A 12,483-nucleotide genomic window follows, 5' to 3' on the forward strand; every position below is an offset into this window, starting at 1 on the left:
CCCCATATTTGCAAATATGTGGGCCACGGCTTGAAGTCCACACGTATGCAGAATAGATGTGTATAATTACTCTACATCCACACCTACTAGTAAGCTTCCCTCTGGGAATTTCAAATTCTGAATCTTAGCAAGTACATCCCGGGTATCCTGTACATAAGACAGCAGTGTCACTACCATGTCTTTGATCATATCATCAACATACCTTCCGATTCCTTCAAGTGGTCCATCGACTGCTAAAACAATAGGTCTGCCAGGGGGTTTTATAGGGTTTTTGTGGACTTTTGGAATAATATAAAACGTTGGTATGTTAAACGTATCCACTTTCAGAAAATTACATTCATTCTTGGCCAATAAATTTGCCTCAAAGGCCTGCAGAAGTTTATAATTCAGAGTATTAACAAGCTTCCCGAAAGGACCGGAAGGTAGTTTGAGATATGTATCAGTGTCACTAAGCAGTCTTCTGACCTCCTTTTCATAGTCATCACTATTCATAACAACAATGTTCCCTCCTTTATCAGTATTCATTATAATGTTAGAGACATTCTGTATTTCTTCCAAAGCTAATCGTTCATCCTGACTCAAGTTGGCATTCATGTTATCTCGCCATGTCATGGTCCTAAGATCCATCTGTACCAGGTCCAAGAAGATGCGAGTCCACATGTTGTCATTTAGATTAGGCATCCTCTTGGATCGGCTTCTATCCCTAGTTACTCTCTTCCAAGGGTTGGTAGAAATGCTTTCATCATCCTCAAGGTTGTCCACATCGTCATTCTCATCTAACAGTTCCTCTAGCTCACAAAGAGCCTGAGATTCCCTATCCGTCATTGTCCCAGCTTTTGGTATTTGTTTTTCAAAATTCAGTTTTAACAGTACTTTCCTAAGAAAAAGACTTACATCCTTAAAGACCTCAAACTCATCCATGTCCGTACTTGGAGAAAATGATAAACCTTTTTGGAGGATTTTGATTTGATTCTCCGTCAAAGAAAATGTAGACAATTAATGTCTTTGAGGTCTTTATCCTCCCTAATTTCCAAGAGCTTATTTGTATTCTCTACATTCAGTCCCTCTGACTCTGTGTGCATCTGTATGTTTTTCCTGGGGTTTTGTTGGTATTTTACGTAGTCACAGTATTTGTCTGTTTTCCTTTGTTCTGATTTAGTTTTGAAATTTGTTCTTCCTCCTGTACTTGCTCCGCCCCTAAAAAACTGACAGATTTTTTGGCCATCCCATCCTCATTGTCCGAAGATGTATTTCCCCTTTGATGCTGGGAATGCCTTCTATATCTAGATCTACTTCTTCCCCTAGTTTTAGTGAGATCAAAGATCTCATCTTTAGTCAAATCATCAAGATCTCGTCTAAACTTCTGTTGTTTGCTAATGCAAAGATTTTTCTGGGTTTTTTCTACTTCTTTTTTTAAAAGGTGATTGTATTTAAGGAAATCCGGATTCTCCTTAAAGGGATCTAATGCCTTAGCACTCTCTTCTATCTGCTATAGAACTTCTTCCAATTGTAACCTCTCTTCTTCAACAATCAAACGCATTACTTCAATGCCCTGATTAATAAATACACTGTGTTTTCCACTTCTGGAGGAACCTGGAGTTATGTAAATGTGCAGCGGGGTTTACTCTTTCCCTTAATCCTCTCTGGATGATTTTATTTACAATATATGATTTCAGTGATGTAATATCCCATTTTCTATTTAAACATTTAATTGTCAGTTTTTTATGTGTTTTAAATTTATCCTCAATAATTTCACCTGGATCATCCACCTCAAAATTAGAATCCTTCATTAATGCCATTTTAATTTCCACATTAACATTATCTCCAATTTTATATGCAATGTGGTCAGTCAATATTATAAAATCAATGGGGTACTTTGACGCAGTAGTGGGCTTGAGCACGATATGGCCATATGGTGGGACCAAACCCCCATTTTTATTTATGGACTCTCTTCAGATTTGGTAGTAATTTCTTTTGCATTTGCGCGCTATTCTTTTTTAATATACATGTCTTTTGGTTCATAGCTGCAGCAGCTTTGGAAATACATGGGTATGCTCCCCCAAATTTTTTGCCTGAATATTATAAAATCACTCTGTTATTGATAAATGTGATAGAAGCCAACAAATATTCGGATAAAGAACCCCTAATTGGAGAAATGGTTTTTAATAAACCACAGACATAGAATATGTATAAAATTAAACCAAGTGTGCTCCCTGGTTTAGAACGGAGGTTAAGCCTAACCGTCTCACCTAGTAGGTGTGGGGTACCTATTGGTTAACAACCATATGAAAAAAAAGGAGAACAGCTGAAGGAGCTATTCAAAAGATATGTATGACTCCCACGCAATATTAATGGCTGAAAAATTCCAAACTTTATTGTGTAAAAAGTATCACATATATCAATACCATGTCACAAACATGACATACAAACAGAAAATCTAATTGAGCATGTGTAGGATGTGCTGGAAAAACAAGTCCATTCTATGGAGGCCCCGCCTCACAATTTTCAGGACTTAAAGAATCTGCTACTGATCGCTTGTTGCCAGATACCACACCATACCTTCAGAGGTTTACTGGAATCTAGGCCTCAACAGGCTATGGTGGTTGGTCCTAATGTTACAGCTGATCGGTGTATAGTGACATGTTCAATGCAGCCAATGTCTCCTTCTACTTGTTGATATGTACAAATAGAGTGACCTGAACAGTGCTTCCCATCTCTGTGTACAATGCAGATCACTCTTCCTTCTGCCATACCTCCCAAAGAACTTAAGAATCAGGGACACCTAAAAGCGAAAGGGTAAGTGTGGTTAGATTGTGGGTGTGGCCAAACTAAGAGTGAGAGGGGCTTAAGGGGCAAAGTTAAACATGTGGCACTCTCCTAGTTAGGTTGCTGGGTTGTTAGGCAAATTTACTTATTTTTGGCTCCTCTGTAATCTGTGATTGATTTCTGGCTGTTTCACAGGTTGCGGGTTTGTTTGCTCTCCCCTGACTTTTGGAAAGTTCTAGAGAATAGGGAGTGGAGCAAGGCAAAAGGGCAGCATGAATATTTATGGAGCTGCAGCCAATCCCTGGGGAGGTGGGCCCAGAAGGCGGCCGGGAAGCACATAAATAATCTAAGCTTTAGAACATTAGGGGTCTTCCTGTTCAAGGGATTTCGCCTATCAGAGGAATCTCCCCCAAGCCATTCTACAGATTCAATCTGTTTTTCATCAAAGTCCTGACTGTGGCAGAGCCAGGGGGTCCTACTCTACACCTGAAATATTCTTTGACACCCTGGGAGACCCTGACACCCCCAGCTGACCCCCATAACCCCCCCCCCATACACCCCATTTACACTGCCTGTGCCCACCCAGTAACCTCAAAATGGCCCTCAATACTGTGGGTCTTGTTGGGAGCTGGCCATGGCCTGTGGGTCCTGCTGGCCATGATCTGTGGGTCCGGCTGGCCCCTGGCCTGTAGGCCCTGCTGAGAGCTGGCCAGCAGAACCTACAGGCCTGTAGCCAGCAAGACCCATAGGCCATGGCCAACTCCCAGCAGGACCCACAGGCCATGGCCAGCTCCTAGCAGAACCTACAGGCCAGCAGGACCCACGGTGATAGGCACTGGTGAGGTTGAGCTGATGGGCACTGATCAGGCTGCATTGATGGGCACTGATCAGGCTAAGCTGATGGGCACTGATCAGGCTGCATTGATGGACACTGGTGAGGCTGCATTAATGGGCACTGATCAGGCTGTGCGGAGGGGCACTGATCAGGCTGTGCAGAGGGGCACTGATGAGGCTGCGCTGATGGGCACTGATCAAGCTGCGCTGATGGGCACTGATCAGGCTGCACTGATGGGCACTGATCAGGCTGCATTGAGGGGCACTGATCAGGCTGCATTGAGGGGCACTGATCAGGCTGCACTGATGAGGCTGAGCTGATAGGAACTGATGAGGCTGCATTGAATAGGCACTGACGAGACTGAATTGATGGGCACTGATCAGGCTGCACTGATGACCACTGATTAGGCTAAGCTGATGGGCACTGGTGAGGCTGCATTAATGGGCACTAATGAGGCTGCACTGGTGAGGGTGCATTGATGGTCACTGGTGAGGCTGCATTGATGGGCACTGGTGAGGCTGCATTGATGGGCACTGATGAGGCTGAGCTGATGGGCATTGATAGTCACTGGTGAGGCTGCATTGATGCAGTATTTTTGTTAAACCTCCTCCGTTGCTACACTGCCTGGCCAAAAAAAAAAATCGCCACCAAAAAAAAAATAAAGGTCACATACTCTAATATTTAGTTGGCTTCGATTATGGTACGCATTTGCTGTGGAATTGTTTCGATAAGCTTCTGCAATGTCACAAGATTTATTTCCATCCAGTGTTGCATTAAGCTTTCACCAAGATCTTGTATTGATGATGGGAGAGTCTGACCACTGCGTAAAGCCTTCTCCAGCACATCCCAAAGATTCTTAATGGGATTAAGTTATGCACTCTGTGGTGGCCAGTGGTGTATTTTGGTTTTGTGCTGCCCTAGGCAAGACTAAAATTCGGCGCCCCCCCCCTCCTATGTAAATTTGCCCCACTCCTTCCTTTTTAACGGATGTGACTCCCTCCAAAATTTAAGGACTACAAGTACCAGCATGAACCCCTGAGGTCTTCCGAGAGGGGGGTGAGAGGGGGTAGGAGAGAGGGGGGGGTGGGTGAGGGAGGGAGAGAGAGAGGGGGGGATGAGAGAGAAAGGGGGTGGGTGAGGGAGGGGTGAGAGAGAGAGGGGGGGTGAGAGAGAGGGTGGGGGGTGAGAGAAAAAGAGAGAGAGTTGGGGGATGACAGAGAGAGAAAGGGAGATGAGAGAGAGAGGGGTGAAAGATAGAGAAGAGGGGGGGAGGTTGAGAAAGAGAGGAGGAGGGTGAGAGAGGAGGCTCTAGCAACCAGTGACCAATAGAGTCTCAGGTGGAGGGGGGGTGGCTTTTTTTGCTGCCCCCCTGCAAAGTGCTGCCCTAGGCCTGGGCCTTGTCGGCCTAGGCCAAAATACAGCACTGGTGGTGGCCAATCCATGTGTGAAAATGATGTCTCATGCTCCCTGAACCACTCTTTCACAATCTGAGCCCGATGAATCCAGGCATTGTCATCTTGGAATATGCCCATCAGGAAAGAAAAAAATCCATTGATGGAATAACCTGGTCACTCAGTATATTCAGGTAGTTAGCTGACCTCATTCTTTGGGCACATGCAGTAACTATCCAAAAGGATAGTTAATGCATGCTTAGTTTAGTTAGTTGCTTAGTTAATTCCAGGTGGCGACTTTTTTTTTTGGCAAGGCAGTGTATAAACATTAAATTATGTTACCACATTTTGTCTGACTCATATTTGTCTTGCTTCATAAAATCAATATCCATTATACAACCAGGTGGGCATGGGTGGTGAGCGGATTCGGTGGTTTGATGGGCCACTTGACTGGACTTGCCCCCCAGTCCTAAGGCTGCCAGCCCTCCCCTGCCCCTGTGAGGTAAGTTAAAGAAGCCAATTCCTGGCACTGCGAACCAAGACTCCAGCCCAGGTCCGCAGGATACCAGGATTTAAATCTCTGGAACATCCCGTGAAATCCGGAACAGTTGGGAGTTATGCTTTTACCTGTCCTTATGTTTAAATAGTGACATGTACGGTGCTTTCTCTTTCTATGTATGATGCAGATGGCTTTTTCTTCTACCAGTCCTTATGTACAAATAGAGTGACATGTACGGTGTTCCCTGACTCTGTGTATGATGCAGATGACTCTTCATTCTATGTGCCCTCTTGTACAAATAGAGTGACATGTATATGGCATTCCCTATCTCTATGCATGATACAGCTGACTCTGATATGTATGGTGCTTTCTACTTCTGTGTATGATGCAGATGGCTCTTGCTTCCACATGTACAAATAGAGTGACACGTATAGCATTCCCCAGCTCTATGTACTGTGCAACAGACTTCCTTCTCCCTGTCCTTATAAGATAAGACAAGATAAGATAAGATAAGATAGGATTTATTGCCATTGCGAATAAATTCCACAACAAAATTACATAACAGAAGAGAACTCCACACAATTTTAAAATCACAAACAACTTAATTTGCATATTCAAAAAACTTTTTTTACAAAATAATACTAACATCCCTTGAAATAGCAGGAATACATTTTCCTTAAGCATTTCTTACCTAACTTGAATTAAGTTTTCCGTTTACTGCTTCAGTTGCCCATTACAAAAAAGCCATCCCTGTATCTATTTGTTCTGACTTTGATATTTCTATAACTAGTGCCGTTGCTACAAGGGGGCAAGGGGGGCAATTAGGTTATTCCTCCCCCCCCTTAGGCCCGCCTATATGGGGGTAGCACCGGTCCTCCTGTAGGGAAAACTAGTGAGCAAGACAGGGAGGGGGATTGGTGTAGGAGGACTATCACAGCAATGATGCACTGTGTATTTCTCTCCCTGCAGCAGCTGAAAGCCAGTTTCTCCCCTTCTCCCTCCCGCCGGCTTTCAGCTGCCTCAGGGAGAGAAATAGACACAGTGCATCGTTGTTGTGATTGCTCCTCCCGCCGCGTCTAGGTTTGTCACATTCAGACTGGACTGAGGAGTTGTGGGGGTCTCTGGGATGGAGGTTCCCCAGATGTCCCATTACCCTGCACTGTTCAGTGCTCTCCCCTATGACCTGCACTCCCCCTCTCCTCTTTTGGGGCAGTGGCTGGCTGGGAACTCTGATGTCCGTGCTTTGTTCCCTGGAACTTCTAGCATGCCATGGCAGCTTCGGCTGGACCTCAGAGACTGCGGACATTGCACAAGGGATGGTTAGAGACTGCATGTCCACAGTCTCTGAGCATCCCTTGTGCCATGGTTGCAGTCTCTGACCATCTCTTGTTCTATGTCCGTAGTCTTTGACCATACATTGTGCCATGTCCACAGACTCTGATCATCCCTTATGCCATGTCCGCAGTCTCTGACCCTCTCTTGTGCCATCTCTGCACTCTCTGACCTGCTTCAGTGTGAAAAACTTTTGAAAGCTTGTCTTTTAAGTGTTAGGTTAGTACAATAGAAAGGTATGATTACATACTGCATTACTCTCGTAATTGTAATCTTATTTATATATACTAATTTCGTTTTTTTCAGTGGTATGATTTAGTGGTGAAAATTATTAGTGCCCTCCCTCAATTTTGACTGTGATTTCATATGTGCCCCTCCCTAAATATTGTTCCTAGAGTCGCCACTACCAAAAACGTCTGCCAGAAGGTAGCAAATCAAATAAGTGATAAAATGAGATGAATCACTCTATTTTCTCCGCTCTGCCAAGACGGAAGTTGTACATTTCTGCTAAAGATTAACGTTTACAACCCTCTATTTTCTGCACAGTTAAAATTATTTTTTGAAGAATTTTCAAAAAGTTTCTGTCCGCTACAGTACAATTTGGGTACCATACTAAAATATAGTACACCAAAACGCTCTCAATTGAAGAGTGATAAAAGGTCTCAAATACTTTTTGCCCTAGGCCACATGTGTAAAACACAAGACCAACAGGCGGAATCAGACCTGCAAGGCCATTTTATGCGGCCCTCACACCCAGGGGAGGGATGGAAGTGAGATGTGAGCAGTCTGTCAAAGAGAGTTGATTCCTGCACACTGTGCATAGAAAACCCCTAAACCCTGCACTCTGTATGTAAAGCACTCCTCAACACTGCACTCTGTACACAGCGCACCTCTGCACTCTGCATGTAGCGCATCCCTGAACTCTGCACATATTCCTTGTATTTATTGCCCCCATTCAATGTGGTTTGGTGGGAGGGGCATGGTTGAGTTCCTGCACCTATTCTCTAAGGAAAAAAGCCCTGGATAAATCTATATAGTCCTACAGATACAATCGGCCCCTTTGAGGGTAACTATAATGCTGAATGCCCAATGCCCTCAATGAAATTGAGTTTGACACGCCTGCACTAGGCCATTCTTTCTAAGTAGTCAAAAGAAATAAAAATCATTGCTGAGATTATCTTACAAGGAGATATACATTAACTGACCACAAAAGGTTTTCAGAAATATATATCCCTAGTATCTTGAATATAGAGCCCTACCCACGCATTCACCCTTAATATAGAGTGGAGCTATTTCAGTCTTGTTCTTTCTAAAATCCACAACTAGCTCTTTAGTCTTTCCAGTATTCAAGGTTAAATTATTTGCCGCACACCACTCTACTACCTTTCCAACCTCCACTCTATACCATTCCTCATCTCCACCACTGATATAGACGACTACTGTAGTTTCATCAGCAAATTTAATAATGCTGTTTGTGCAATAGTACGGTGTACAATCATAGGTAGAGAGCGCATAAAGAAGAGGACTCTCCCTGTGGAGATCCTTCATTTAACTGTCGCTCAGAAGGGGAATATCGGCCCATTTTGACCATCTGAGATCTGTTTCCCAAAAAATCCTTTATCCATAGATAGATGGGCAACTGTAGGCCCAGCTTCAGCAAATTCTCCAACAATAGGTCCAGAATAATAGTGTAACATGCTCCTACCCACCCACTTCATGCTGCCAGCGCTCCCTGCTCTTTGAAAGTGGGTGGGGTTTTTTTTCTGCACCCGCTGTCACATTTTTAAAAAAGAGCAGCCATCAGTGGCTCCGCCCACACAGCCGCGTAATGAATGAATCTACTACAAGTACTGTCATCCATTGCAACTGGCTTGTAGTTCTCAAACAACTGCGAAGGCACTGGTGAGGGATTTCACAGTTTATTGATTGTTCCTGCCATTCAGAACCTGTATTGGAGGTACAGGCAGACAGTGCACTGAGAGTCTGTAGGATACAGGCATTGCACCCACAATCTGCTGCAATGCTTTACAGGATGCAATGTAAAAAAAAAAAAAAAATGCACATTTTTTTTACCTGCAAAAAAGATGTGCATTTATTTATTTATTTATTTTACAAAAGGTGAACTTAGCCTTTAAAAATACTCCTCAATTTTCACCCTACAAGCTAGTTTGGCTTGTCTTATGCCTCTCTTTAAATTAGCCTTTGCAGCATTATATGCTATATGTGCATATAGCGACAAATACAGCACTCCCTGGCAGGTGACTGTTCCTACTATGTGTTCTTATATACAGTGACATGTTAGGCATTGTACAGGGGGACACATAGAAGAAGAAGGCGCATCTCACATAGGGAGCACTGCGCATATCACTTTATGTATATGAGAACCTGTAGAAGGAAGAGTCAGGTGCATCTCACATAGGGAGCACTGCGCATGTCACTTTATGTATATGAGAACCTGTAGAAGGAAGAGTCAGGTGCATCTCACATAGGGAGATAGGGAGCACTGCGCGTGTCACTTTATGTATATGAGAACCTGTAGAAGGAAGAGTCAGGTGCATCTCATATAGGGAGATAGGGAGCACTGCGCATGTCGCTTTATGTGTATGAGAACCTGTAGAAGGAAGCGTCAGGTGCATCTCATATAGGGAGATAGGGAGCACTGCGCATGTCGCTTTATGTGTATGAGAACCTGTAGAAGGAAGAGTCAGGTGCATCTCACATAGGGAGATAAGAAGCACAGCGCATGTCGCTTTATGTGTATATGAGAACCTGTAGAAGGAAGAGTCAGGTGCGTCTCATATAGGGAGATAGGGAGCACTGCTCATGTCACTTTATGTATATGAGAACCTGTAGAAGGAAGAGTCAGGTGCATCTCACATAAGGGAGATAAGAAGCACTGCGCATGTCGCTTTATGTGTATATGAGAACCTGTAGAAGGAAGAGTCAGGTGCGTCTCATATAGGGAGATAGGGAGCACTGCTCATGTCACTTTATGTATATGAGAACCTGTAGAAGGAAGAGTCAGGTGCATCTCACATAAGGGAGATAAGAAGCACTGCGCATGTCGCTTTATGTGTATATGAGAACCTGTAGAAGGAAGAGTCAGGTGCGTCTCATATAGGGAGATAGGGACCACTGCTCATGTCACTTTATGTATATGAGAACCTGTAGAAGGAAGAGTCAGGTGCATCTCACATAAGGGAGATAAGAAGCACTGCGCATGTCGCTTTATGTGTATATGAGAACCTGTAGAAGGAAGAGTCAGGTGCGTCTCATATAGGGAGATAGGGACCACTGCTCATGTCACTTTATGTATATGAGAACCTGTAGAAGGAAGAGTCAGGTGCATCTCACATAAGGGAGATAAGAAGCACTGCGCATGTCGCATTATGTGTATATGAGAACCTGTAGAAGGAAGAGTCAGGTGCATTGCAAATAGAGCGACATGCCTGGTGTTCCCTGTTTCTAAATAGAATGCACCTGATTCTTCTCCTACGTGTCCCCATGTAGAAACAACTGCACCATTCATTTGACTCTTGGAAACTTTATCGGAAGCGCTCTGCTCAGATATTACTGCCAAGTTTATAGACAAATCAAAGTCAAATAAATAAAACATTAGCAAAGAAAGAACAATTTTAGGAACTAACAAACTAGAGCAGTTCTTGCATGGGAAGCCATGAACCAGCTTCATACAGGATGTATACAATGCAAAGAACAATGTTCAGTAGTTGCTTACTTGAGATAAAAGTTAATGTTTTGTTTTTGCAGGAAAACAATAAAATAGGAACATTTTTTTCTGTTGAATGCTTGCTGTTCAAATAAGTTTGTGCCACTGTACAAAGCAGAGCCCGTGGATCAGATCACCCTGGGGAAATTGAGATCTCTGTGTGCCGGAGAAAAATAGAAAAAAAAGCAAACTTAGAGAAAACTGTTAAAGAAGGAAAGGTATACATATACAACCCTGTGTATGAAAGGCGACCTTTAGAAACCTCTCTTGGAGATATATTACCTGGCTGTCAAGTGTCATGTCTTTTGAGTGGTTTAAATAATTTATCACAAAGGAAAGCCCTAAACACAGATGCCATTACTGACCAATCCTAGTTGGTTGGCTTTCATTTAGTTAAACGTTTTTTGAGTTGGGAAGTTGGCAATGTCTGTTTTCATACTACCTCATTAAAGGTTTCCTTTACTTCCTTTACCAAACTGGAACAAATATGCATATCAGCTGTTCAGCACTTTCTAAGTCAATGACCCATGCCACAGCCACTAAGGTCACAATTGACACTTCATATGCATATTTGTTGCAGCTCAGTGACTTAAACTGTCGAAGTGAAGTTAAACTGTCAAATGTAATGTCAAAACCTTTTTTTCAGCTTTGTATGGAATGGAAAATGTTAAAGGCCCTGTCATGTCTTTATTGCTGTGTGCCCATTGTCTTCAGAACAGAAAGTCATGAAATATCCAAAATTGTAGAGTTGTTCCAGAAACAGGTGAAGGGGTATCTGAGTGGAGACACTTGTTCATTTGACTGTCTTATGGCAATTTTCCACTACAAGTACCGGCTCGGCTCCACTCTGCCCTGCTTGCCCCTGCTTGGCTCTGTTGGTTTTCCACTGCATGGTACGGTGTTGGAACGGTTCGGTGCGGTTTGCTTTTCCACTAAAGTAAAGTGGGTGGGATAACAATGATTCTCTGACCAATCAGTGGCTAGTAGTGACAAACAGTCAAGGCTTCATGCAAAGGATTGTGGGATATGGTACCGGTACGGCCCTCTTGGAACCACAACTGAGGTGGTACTGTTTAAGCGAGCCGTACCGTTCGGTTTCATGTAGTGGAAAAGCGCCACCTTACCGTACCATACCGAACCGTTCCTACACCGTACCATGCGGTACCAGCAGTGGAAAAGCACAAAAGCGAGCCAAACATTTCGGTTCCATGCAGTGGAAAAGCGCCATTAGATGCTAGTTCCCCCCTTTTCATGTTGGATCTCTGGGTCAGGAATCAAAAAGAAATCTCCCCAACAAGACACTGATAGGAAAAAGTAAAAGAAATCAAGATAAGTTACTAAAAATAAAAATAATGTTTTAAAAAAATTAGGCTTAATTAAAAATAAAAACCAAAAAAAAATTTAAATAAAAAGCTCCCAACCCCTATACACTACACACCCATATGTGCGCAAGCACATGCATCAGATGCACTCATGTACGTAAATGACATTGCGCCAAATGAGGTATCACTGCGCACATCAGAGAATAATTTTAGGGCCATCATTCACAGTCCGGTCTAAATGGATGAACTCTAATTACATTGTAGGCATTGCAATTTAGGGTTCTATGGTTTTTTGCCATTTCATATGCACACATACTTGTAAGGCTTGACATGCTTGGTATATATGTACTCAGTGCAAACCTATATTTTATATTTTTCCAAAAAAAGGGTAATATATTGTGTTTGTGTGCACTAAAATGTTCATGTATTCTTTTATGAAAATATGGGTTCGTAGTTTGTTTTTTTGACACATTATTAGTGCACCTGAAAATGTTTTTTTCTCAAGGGTATATGCTTTTAGAAAATATATATTTTGGAGGGTTTAGGTAATTGTCAGATATAAAACGAGCATGTTATAATGTGTGCAGAAATGGCTCTAAAAGTGAAAGGGC

Source organism: Pelophylax lessonae (assembly GCF_965119305.1).
Source record: "Pelophylax lessonae genome assembly, chromosome: 3".
NCBI lineage: Eukaryota > Metazoa > Chordata > Amphibia > Anura > Ranidae > Pelophylax > Pelophylax lessonae.